The 11,113-nt window shown below is 38.4% G+C and overlaps 1 long non-coding RNA gene across 1 annotated transcript; it reads left to right on the forward strand.

The window, feature by feature from the left end:
* The first annotated feature begins 3,553 nt into the window (after positions 1 to 3,553).
* LOC124289347 lies at positions 3,554 to 5,719 on the forward strand. Its single transcript, XR_006901675.1, has 2 exons — positions 3,554 to 3,603; positions 3,974 to 5,719. It is a non-coding gene; the product is annotated as an uncharacterized LOC124289347 (long non-coding RNA).
* Positions 5,720 to 11,113: the final 5,394 nt, after the last annotated feature.

The following is an 11,113-nucleotide window of genomic DNA, read 5'->3' on the forward strand; positions in this document are numbered from 1 at the left end:
GTCTTTGCAGTAATGTTAAATGTTCAAATTTCCAGGGTCCTACATTTAAGTTCCACGGGAGCAAAAACCATGATCAATTTTGATCATTCAAGCCTGATGTCAGATTTTTTATAATTTCACCTTTAGTACCTGGATGAAATGTAAGGGCACTTTGAGCCAGAATGGGTGGTACATGTATTTGTAAGTTGAATGATGATGTAAAAGTATTTTATTGATCACTACAGTAGTGTTCGAAATTAAGCATCAAGACAATGTGTGCTAGTCACAGTTCCTTGTGTTGAGGGTCGGTGGGGTAGCCTAGTGGTTAAAGCGTTGGCTCGTCACGCCGAAGACCCGGGTTCCAATTCCCCACATGGGCACAATGTGTGAAGCCCATTTCTGGTGTCCCTGGCCGTGATATTGCTGGAATATTGCTAAAAGCGGCGTAAAACTAAACTCAGTCAGTCAGTCCTTGTGTTGATAATTGAGAAAGTCCCAAGATTCAAATACCAGCACAATATCAGCAAACTTTTAGGCCATCTTTCAATGTGAACCTGGATGGTATTACCAGCAAGATTCGGTGCTATAGTATTTTATGGTATTTCAAGGTATAGATGTTTTGTTTTTGCTACCGCAATATCTTGAAGATGAGATCTTTTACTCTCTTCAAAATGCCTCTTTCAGTGGAGATCTCAGAACATCTGCATAGAAGGTTTGGTCAGGGTGTTTGGTCAAGGCAAGGGTGTGATGCATATTGAGCCACTAAAGTCAGCTTTTTAAAATCATTTGACTTCCGTTCTTCACCACCTCAATTGGGTAATTTACGATATTCTCCTTCAAGGGTACCTCTGTGCTGTAGATGACATGCGCCAGAAATAAAAGAGTGTGAAGAAACTTCAATAATAGTCTTATTTACCTTCATTCGGAATCCATCCGTTTAGGTTGTGTATGAGAGATACAGAAATATGCTAGTCTAAATGCTTCAATTACTGAGAATTTAGAAGCCTGTTCGGTTGATTCCAAAGTTTCCAAAGTTTGCCTGGTTCGACTTCCACTAGAGGAGTCCTTAGATCTTCATTAAGAGGTTTCATATTAGAGTAGATTACCTGATTTCAAGGACATTCTTGCTAGAGCAGGTTTAAAATTGTCCAGTGTTTTGTATGTGTGCCTGCATGTAGGAGTTTTAAGTTGCCATGGGAACACGTTATTGTATACCTGAGAAGGTATGTGGTTTTTCATAACAAGTTTCATGCAATTAGCCTAGAAAGTTTAGAGTTTCTATTTAGTTATTGTTTTAAAGGTCGGTAGGTGGTATCTATTCTTAATGGCTTTGTTTATGGATCTGGCTAGCTATTCTCGAAACGTTCTTAGCCCTATGAATTCTTCACTTCGATCGTAGCTAATGTGTTAAGAATGGGCTTAAGAAGTTTGTAGGGCTACGAACGTTTCGAGAATAGCTAGCCTGTTGATCCAAATTTCACTTATTTTGGATTCCTTGAATCCATAAATTATGTTAGTCTTATAAAATATTCAAAGTGTTTGATGATTGCAATGAAAGTACAGTGGAATCTATCAAATCCGGACTCTTTGTAAACCGGTTTTCTCCATAATCCGGACTACTCTCTGAGTCCCGGCAAAATTGTTCTTAATTTATCATTAAAGCCGAGTTGGTCCCAGGCCAGTAGGTAATAGAGAGATTCCACTGTACCTGTTGGACACTTAGGAAAAAAAAAATTCTTATATTCCACACAGTGTTTACTATGGACAACACCTTTGGCTGAAGATGACTTTTTCTGCCAAGCATTTGTGATTATTCAGACTAAGAATCTTTGTCTTTGATGGTTTGCTGCAAGTGAGAAAATTGCCATGATTGAGTCGTCACTTTAAGAGACGCAGATGCTGATTATGGACACATTATTGTAGATGTTTGCTGTGGAGTGTGCAAGTGAATATTGTCGTGCATGTTCTGAGTGATTGTTGTGAATATTTGTTAATGATGCCTCGACTCAGGTTTGTGGGTTTCGTGGATGCTGTATCCATGGTTTTATCCATGGTTTTATCCGTGTCTTTTAACTTGTACTATTCTGCTTGAGATGTATGCAGACTGTTGTGTTTTGTCATTCAGTTAATTCACTATGTTTTAATAAGGGATTATGCAGCTGATGTCAATGCAAGTCATTGTAGATTTTTCATTGATCATGAAATCACTTATATGCATATTCTAAACAAATATTTTGATGGTCCAAATTGAGATTTGATATTATATTTAAAATGTGTTGAGAAATGAGTTGGGTGTGACTTTATAGTCAACAAAATTATAGCGGTTTCATGAGGGCCCATTATGTAACTGGTGCTTACAAACCAGGGGTCAATGTCATGAGCAACACAATGTGTATGGCTAAATGCAGTCAGTGTGCTCCCAAATCCAGAAACCATTCATATTGAGTAGCCATTGTGACCACTTAATCTCTGGCTCTGATGACCTAAGTAGCCCTGCAATACCCAAGAGATTTATAGCGCTGAATAATTTGTGATACACCAATATTAGGCTTGCAACATGATTCTATTGTAAGACACACTTAAATGTCTTTCAAAACATGAAGGAGGCAGAGTACAATTTCAAAGCAACCAGTGGCCATTTTGTTTTAAGAAAGGAGGCTGTCTTGCTATACCAATCATATTTTTGGCCTTGATTCAGAAATGAATGGCTAAAAATATTTTTTTGCTTGAAAACAAAATCTAAAATATCTTGATTACATAACAAGAGTTTTTAACCTATTTTACATTGTGATATGTATGATGTCTAAGTAATGCATAATCCATGCTTACTGTATGCAGTTTGTGTTGTAGTTAAACATTGTTATAATATACTGGACAAAATAAGTTAGGGATATTGGTATTTTTATGATTGATATTTAATCAGTGTGTCAATGAATAAATAGTTCATTATTCATAATTTCAGAATTTACATATATCCCTAACTATTTTTGTCAAGTATACATGAACTGTCATTGGCCAACAAATAGATGTTTTTTCGGTTTCACACCATCCAAATATAGGTTACCTTGGGTATTTGTTTGATTATTTCAATCTTACTTTTTGCGTGGAGTTGATTGGGAGAGAAACAGAATTTTCAGTACATCAGTATTAATCATTGTTTCTTCTTCTAAACTTTAGTGACCAGTTTGTCTGTAGTGAAGCCAACAAATTATGCTTCAGGCGTAAAGTATGGGGGAGTGGGGTAGCCTGGTTGTTACAGAGTTCGCTTGTCACACTGAACACTGTGGTGGTGTGTGGTTCTGTGCGTAGAGCTCAGATCACAAATCAGTTGAAGTAAAGCAACGTTGAGCTCGGACAGTCCTTGGATGGGTGACCGTGTTTGGCAGCTTGTCTCCTGAGAGTTTCTAGGACGTCAGTCCTGCCCCACAACGAAGCACGTGTGATACATGTGGTCTCACCTTACACAAGTGAGTTTGTTCAAAATTGCCTCTGTTCACCCAGCAGAAAATGGGTACCCGGTTGGATAAAGTCATGTGACTATAACATTCTAGCACCTAACAGGCAGCTTGGGTTATCCGGGGTAATAATAAGCAGATTCTGATTACAGCGTCCAGTGAGCAGCTAGTCAGAGGTGTGGTGAGGTGAAATTGGGTTTTTACGGCGTACTTGAGAATATTTCGCTCATATGACGACGTGCATGCGTGTGTATGTGTATGTGCGGCTGCTTGTACTAGCCCAGACTTAAGCTGGTTTTATAGTGCTAGCTCACTGAGATAACATGCCGCAGTGAAGCGTGAATACCCCACTCAGACACATTATACTGACTCCGAGCCGACCAGTCCTTGTTGTACCCATTAATGCCGAGCGCCAGGCAGGGACCAACAAGTACCATATTTTAACGTCTTTTGGTATGACGCGGTTGGGGATCGAACCCGCGACCTTCTGCTCTCCGGGCGGACGCTCTAACCACTACACCACGGAGGTGGTCGAGCAGCTAGTCAGATGGATAATAGGTGCAATATAAATGAATTATTATTATTAACACCCAGGTTCTATTCCCCACTTGGTTTCACATGATATTGTGGAGATATTGCAAAAAGTGGCATAAAACCTTATTCACTCACTCATTTATGAACTATGGACATTTCTGGGATGGTCATAATGTTAAACAACAAACTAACCAACCAATCAATAACCAGGTGAACATAGGTTTAGGATCGAGGACTAAGATTGGGCTCAGTTCAATAAAAGAAAATATATATTTTATTTTGGCCTTTCAGTTTTATGTTAGAATTAGAAAGTGTTCTTGTATAACAGGTGTTGTAAAACAAGGCCTGAGACGGTTGAAGCCTGTATTAAGTTATCTAAACAAGAGGGGTTTATATTGATGTACTTATCAACACCATCAGTATCAAATGTTAGCCACAGACAATTCCTTGTTTCAGATTTAGTGCGTTTTTATATGAAAAAAGATAACCAGAATATATTTACAAATTCTGTTTCAATCTATATACTTTGAATTATGCAAGAAATGTATTTGTTAGAGTACAACATTATTTTGTGTCTTACCTTTATTCCATTGTCCTTGTCATGTCAAAGGGAAGAATATTTTATAGAATTTGGTACAATTTTTTAGAAAAAAAACCAAGAGGTCAAAAATGTTTGTTTTCCTTGCAAACACTTCCCAGTTGATATGTGATCTCTCATTTCTATGAAATGAATCGGACATGCTAGCACTTGTAAGAAACCACCCTTACCTATACCAATCTTTGATATGTTTGTGTTCACATTAGTTGCATGTATATGTAAATGCCAGTACCAAATGTCATCTGCTGCTTCCAAGACAAAGCAGTTCCCTGCGGGTGAAGGAAATAGCTGTTCAAAATGGCTGGCTGTTCATCATGTCAAGGTCAGTCATATTCATTCAGATACGTAGGAATTCAGTCTAACATTTCTGGGTTTGCCACCACTTTACAAGTGCTTATGGGGTTTTCCAGGTTGTTAATGCTTTCTGACCTGCATCACTTCAGGCTCCTCTCAATATCAAGCCAGGGAAGGGGGGGTAGTCTAGTGGTTAAAGCATCTGCTCGTCACGCCCAAGTCCCGGGTTCAATTTGGGTACAGTGTGTGAAGCCCATTTCTGGTGTCCCCCGCCGTGATATTGCTGGAATATTGTAAAAGTGGCATAAACCATACTCACTCACTCAAGCCCAAAATCACTGATCAGACTGGAATGCTGTGTGAAGTTGAGTTGGGCTTTACGTCACATCTGCATTATTCAAGCAATATAGTGACGAGGAGTAACGTCATGCTGACCTCAATGAAGTTATGTCACCTTGTATCATACTGGAGCCTTCCAATAGATATATATATATCATATCATGACAATGTGTGGCAGACATCAAAGATGATGATGATGAGAATTAAAAGTCCAATGTTTTCTGTTCAAGTCTAAGGTTCTTTGTCCAAATGATTACCAATCCTTGACAAGGGATAGACTAGGAGGAGTCTGGCATATATATTCATATTTTTTCATATTTTTTATTTATTTACTTGTGCCTCTGTACATATTCTGTCTTGTGATGGTTGTGTTCGCAACACTTAATGCTTCTGTACAATTAGAGATCATTCCAGCTTGGGCATTGTGTTGATGTTTATAACTGCATGGGAGTTGAACAAGATAACTGAATTGTGATCACGTTATGTAGACATGTTTTAATAAAATCTGTGAGTAAACTTTTGTCATAGCAGTGAATAGCCCAGAGGAAAGAATGAGGAGTGCATACCTTGAAGATGATATCATGTTGCATTCAAGATTATTGCACATAGGACCCGTGAAGATCTGGGTGGTCCGATGCTGACTTGATTGACACATGTCATCGTATCCCAGTTGTGTACTTGATGCTCTTGCTGTTGATCACTGGATTGTCCAGACTCGATTATTTGCAGACTGTCGCCATATAGCTGGAATATTGCTTGGTGCAACATTTAACAAAACACTTTCACAGTGACTCACAGACAAGCCTACCTCCAACTATTGTGTTAGACTGCAGGGCCCCGTTTCACAGTGACTCACAGACAAGCCTACCTCCAACTATTGTGTTACTGCAGGGCCCCGTTTCACAAAGCTATCGTAGCGCTACAACTGTCGCAAGTCTATGCTACAGTATAGGAGGTACCACAGTCATAGCGCTACGACTGTCGCAAGTCTATGCTACAGTATAGGAGGTACGACAGTCATAGCGCTACAACTGTCGTAAGTCTATGCTACAGTATAGGAGGTACGACAGTCGTAGCGCTACAACTGTCGTAAGTCTATGCTACAGTATAGGAGGTACGACAGTCGTAGCGCTACAACTGTCGCAAGTCTATGCTACAGTATAGGAGGTACGACAGTCATAGCGCTACGACTGTCGCAAGTCTATGCTACAGTATAGGAGGTACGACAGTCGTAGCGCTACGACTGTCGCAAGTCTATGCTACAGTATAGAAGGTACGACAGTCATAGCGCTACAACTGACGTAAGTCTATGCTACAGTATAGGAGGTACGACAGTCGTAGCGCTACAACTGTCGTAAGTCTATGCTACAGTATAGGAGGTACGACAGTCGTAGCGCTACAACTGTCGTAAGTCTTTGCTACAGTATAGGAGGTACGACAGTCGTAGCGCTACGCTCTTTGAAACCGGGCCCTGCAGTCTAATACAATACCTCTCAGACACAATTCATTGCTTCCAAGAAGGCCTGTCTTTGTTTGTGTCCTCAGTGAAGAGCACCTTCCACTCTGGGCAACACTCTATCCACGCCATCGAGGCGGTCTGTAGGTCATGAACAGAGGAATGCTGCTGGTGCCTTGTGTGCGGTCCATATTTGATCATGTACAGGCTGCAAGCGTTTGGTTTGGTTTGTTGTTAAATGCTGCACTCAGCAATATTCCAGCTATATGGCAGCGGTCTGTAAATAATCGAGTTGGACCAGACAATCCAGTGATCAACAGCAATCGGGATACGATTACATGTGCCAACCAAGTCACCAGGACTGTATGGAACATGTCAAAACCTTCTTTCACCAAAAATAAGCAAAAACAGAAGGTGGTGTTTATTCTATTGATGTTTTATTGTAGCAATGCTATGAGATTTGTACAGCTATGGCTGTCACAGCCATAAGGGAAAACAAGGGGTACAGAACCGTCACACCGACCGCGTCAGTATCTACAAATATAGATAGACTGGTGATGTGTCACTGACGAGAGGAGAAACTGACACATTGTCACAACACAAGAAAACTTCACGGAGACTGGGGTCATTTTCATTACCCAAAACTACAATATCTCATGTGACAATGTAATCGCAGCTACTTCATTCAGACAGGAAGTTGACACGTTTTCAACAGCAACAAAATAACTCCTTCCTTATCAACTGGTGTGCACTTGTAGAAATAACTACGGAACTGTACCGATGGTAAATGATTTCTTTATTGGTTTTATCAAGTTTTTATATTATTTATTGAGTGGGCAGCAAGTTTAAACACTCATGTTCAGAGTGGTTATCTCCCTTACCACCAACATTTTACTCATACCATTTTATGTCGTCTTCCTTTTGTAAAATTTGCCAGGTAATACAAACCTTACACTTTCTTGAAAAACCTTGAACTGAATCTGCCTGTATTAAAAGATTCTGTGGTACAACCATTATTCTTATATGTTTCAAGTGTTAACAATACACATCTCTATTTAGGCTTCACTGCAAAGAAATAAAGCCCCAAATGTGGATATATATGATTAGATTAGTAATCTGTGGCCTGAGATTCTTATCTTTCCTTTTAAAATCTTTGAACAAATCATTCTGCAAATGAGTCATCTTACTTCCACACAAACTTCAGAAGCAATTGATTGCAGACATATTCGTCTTGAGGGAAACATGAACATCTTCTGAAATTTTTACCATTTTGTGTAAATCCTAGTATCTATCTACATTAAATACATGAAACCATGTCTGCTAAAAGACTAACTGAAGTGGAACCGCTACAAAGAGGTAGAACTCACCTTTGAGTCTTCTGTTCCTAATAATGACAACATGAAAAAGCATGGGTTTTACCATCACAAAGATATAAATAAAATCTAACAGTATGAATCTGACAAGAGTACTACTTCGTTTCAATTGAATGATGGAAAATGTGTTTAAGAGGAAGAAAGCTTGTGAGACAAAAAAGAAAATTGGTGCAGAGGGCTGCTTTTTTTTAGTGTAACAAAGATGTGTCGAGATGCTTTATGAAGGTATTCTCACAAACAAGCAAGTACCAGAGAACAAACAGTTTTAATCCATCAACTACAATTTTATCACTGGGATACTTAAGCAAAGCATAGAAAACTAAAACAAAGAATTATTAAAATAAATGAAGCGTACCCAATGCCTATGGGTTGTTGAAGCTGACAGGCATCTTGAACTATCAGGCTTAAAATTGCATAGATTTGAACGAAATCTAATCTAAAACTTGGTTTATGCCATTGCAAAAGCGTCCTGTACAGACTGATGACTAGATTGAGTTTAGTTACTAAATCATGTGCTGATGAAATGAAATATATACTACTCATCTTTTGTCAGGGACATCCAATCAGCAAAACTTCACTCGCTTTGTACACACTACAGAACTCCCGCACCCATGAATACATACATGTATGATCTGCAGTGTAGTCAACAGTTGAGCTGACATGAAGCCAAGGTCTGGATTTAGTAGGGGTGGTGGGGTAGCCTAGTGGTTAAAGTGTTTGCTTGTCACACCAAAGACCCAGGATCTATTCCCTGTATTGGTACAATGTGTGAAGCCCATTTCTGGTGTACCCCTGACGTGGTATTGCTGGAATATTGCTAAAAGCAACGTAAAACTAAACTCGCTCATTAGTCTAGTGGTTAAAGTGATAGCCAGTCACGCTTAAGACCCAGGTTCGAATCCAGATATGCCTACAATGTGTGAAGCCTGTTTCTGGTGTCCTCCGCTGCAATATTGCTGGAAAATTGCTGAAAAATGTGTAAAACTGAACTCATTCAGGGTTTATAAGTGATGCTCTGATTGCATGCCACATCTGACAATTCATGCAATTGTGTCTGCACCCTGCTTGAATATCAGGCTAAGGTTGGGTCCACACACAGTTCAGGGCTTATTTGATGTCCATGAGTCAGAACAGATTCACATCCTTAGTCACAAATTATCTATCCAAAAGTCACCATATGTATTCATGGGCAATTGAGGAAGTAGTGCATGAGTCATGAACTACTGACATGTATATTTCCAATATATACTGAAAAAAGAGTTAGGGATCAGAAATACTTCTTGTAGTGAAGACAGAGTTTCTTAAAGGAATACGATACATCAGTTCACATCCCTAACTTGATTTGTTCAGCATACATCAAACTGATTACTTTCATGTAGTAAATAGCCTAATATACTCATTGTGAATTATCATCACATCCCTTTCAAAAGTGAAGTATTCTGAAATGCATTTTCAATCTGGAGGAAGAGTTAACCCAGAAAATGTCGCAGATAGTTTTTTGTGTTTGACAAGGGTTTAAAACAATTAAGAAAAATTAGTTCTTGACTCTAAAGGCTGGTAAAGAGAGATTCCAGGTGTTCTAACATGCATAGTTCCAGCACAAACATTTCGCCCCTGTGGTTTTTGGATACAGTACTGTTCTGTAGCTGTAATTTGGACGTATTTTGAATGTTGGTATATGGTTGAAAGCCCCATTTTTTTCACATTATTATTGTTCAACCAGTGGATCTAATTTTTTTCTGCTTACTGAAGTCCAGATACCAATTCAAATGTCCAGAAAAATCCAGTGATTGTCTAGCCACAGCTGGTATGTAATATCAGGCCGTACTGTTTACAAGGAGTAAAATGCTTCTCTCTATCTCTCTCTTACCTTCTCTCATTTATAACACTTTCTTTGAGCATTTTTATTTATACCTTTATAAAAAAGTATTTGTTGTTTTTAGAAAATTTACTTCATTTGACATGAACATACTTTTTTGCTTCCAGAAACTTGGCACTTTGACCAAGAATTCTCATAAAGCAAAAATATATACTGTCATATCTAAGCATAAGAGTACCTCCCCATATACTGTTTTAAATTTGGTGGGTATACGGTAACTTCAAGAATAAACATTCTTACAATGAAATATAATATTTCCATGAAGAAAAGCAGTTAAAACTTTTGAAAAATCCCATGACCATGACATTTTACTGGCTTGACCTTCACACTGCTGTGTGGTCATTTCAGAGAATATGTTATTGCTGTGATTCTTAAACCATCCCTGCATGTGAAGCAATGCAACAGACACTGACAAAAACAAAAGAACCATACATGCTAATGTCCCTACTTTCCTCACACTGATTCTCAACTCATGCAGCTTAATATTTATATTGAGGTGTACTGATCTACCAAACCTTAAATTTAAGAAAGTGAATTAAACATAAATACTGTTTAGCCTAATAATGACCCTTACAAAGCAAAACATAATTTTCTGACCAAACCAAAACCCCTAAACCAGATAACAGGACAAGCTTAATGGTCCATGAGTGGTGTGTTGCTTTGATCCTATTTAAATGGGATGAAATATTTATCATTCCTGTCACCTTTTACAAAAATATGAGAAAATATAGTGGAAAAAAACTCGTCTAACTGATCATATTTAAAAAAGAATTCTTTCTGATTTTAAGTTTTATTCTAACCACAAACCCACAGTTTTGAGAAAAAATTCAGTAAACCAATAAACTGGAAAAAAAAAGAGAGTCTTACCTGGATGATTTCTTTAATTGTTGTGTATCTCTAATGTGCTTCCATTTGGATCAAGTGCATGCTACTGACATCTTCTTAAATGCAGCTATTTCTGTAATACACAGTCAGTTGACCCTAGGCCTATCAGACATGCAGGTCACAGTGACATAATTACTCTCAAAACAAGAACAGAAATAAGCCTCTTTACATCAATCATGTAAAACAGCGTACCTGGCACATTAAGATTATCTTGTCCTTATGTAATACTGGTTTTACCCTCAATATTAACTCACAGACTCAAAACAGTTTTAAAATCATGAACTCTTTTTTCCTATCAAAAGAAGTTCAAATGATTAGTTC

The sequence above is a fragment of the Haliotis rubra genome, unplaced genomic scaffold, assembly GCF_003918875.1.
Source record: "Haliotis rubra isolate DU_JTF1 unplaced genomic scaffold, ASM391887v1 Scf44, whole genome shotgun sequence".
Classification (NCBI taxonomy): domain Eukaryota; kingdom Metazoa; phylum Mollusca; class Gastropoda; order Lepetellida; family Haliotidae; genus Haliotis; species Haliotis rubra.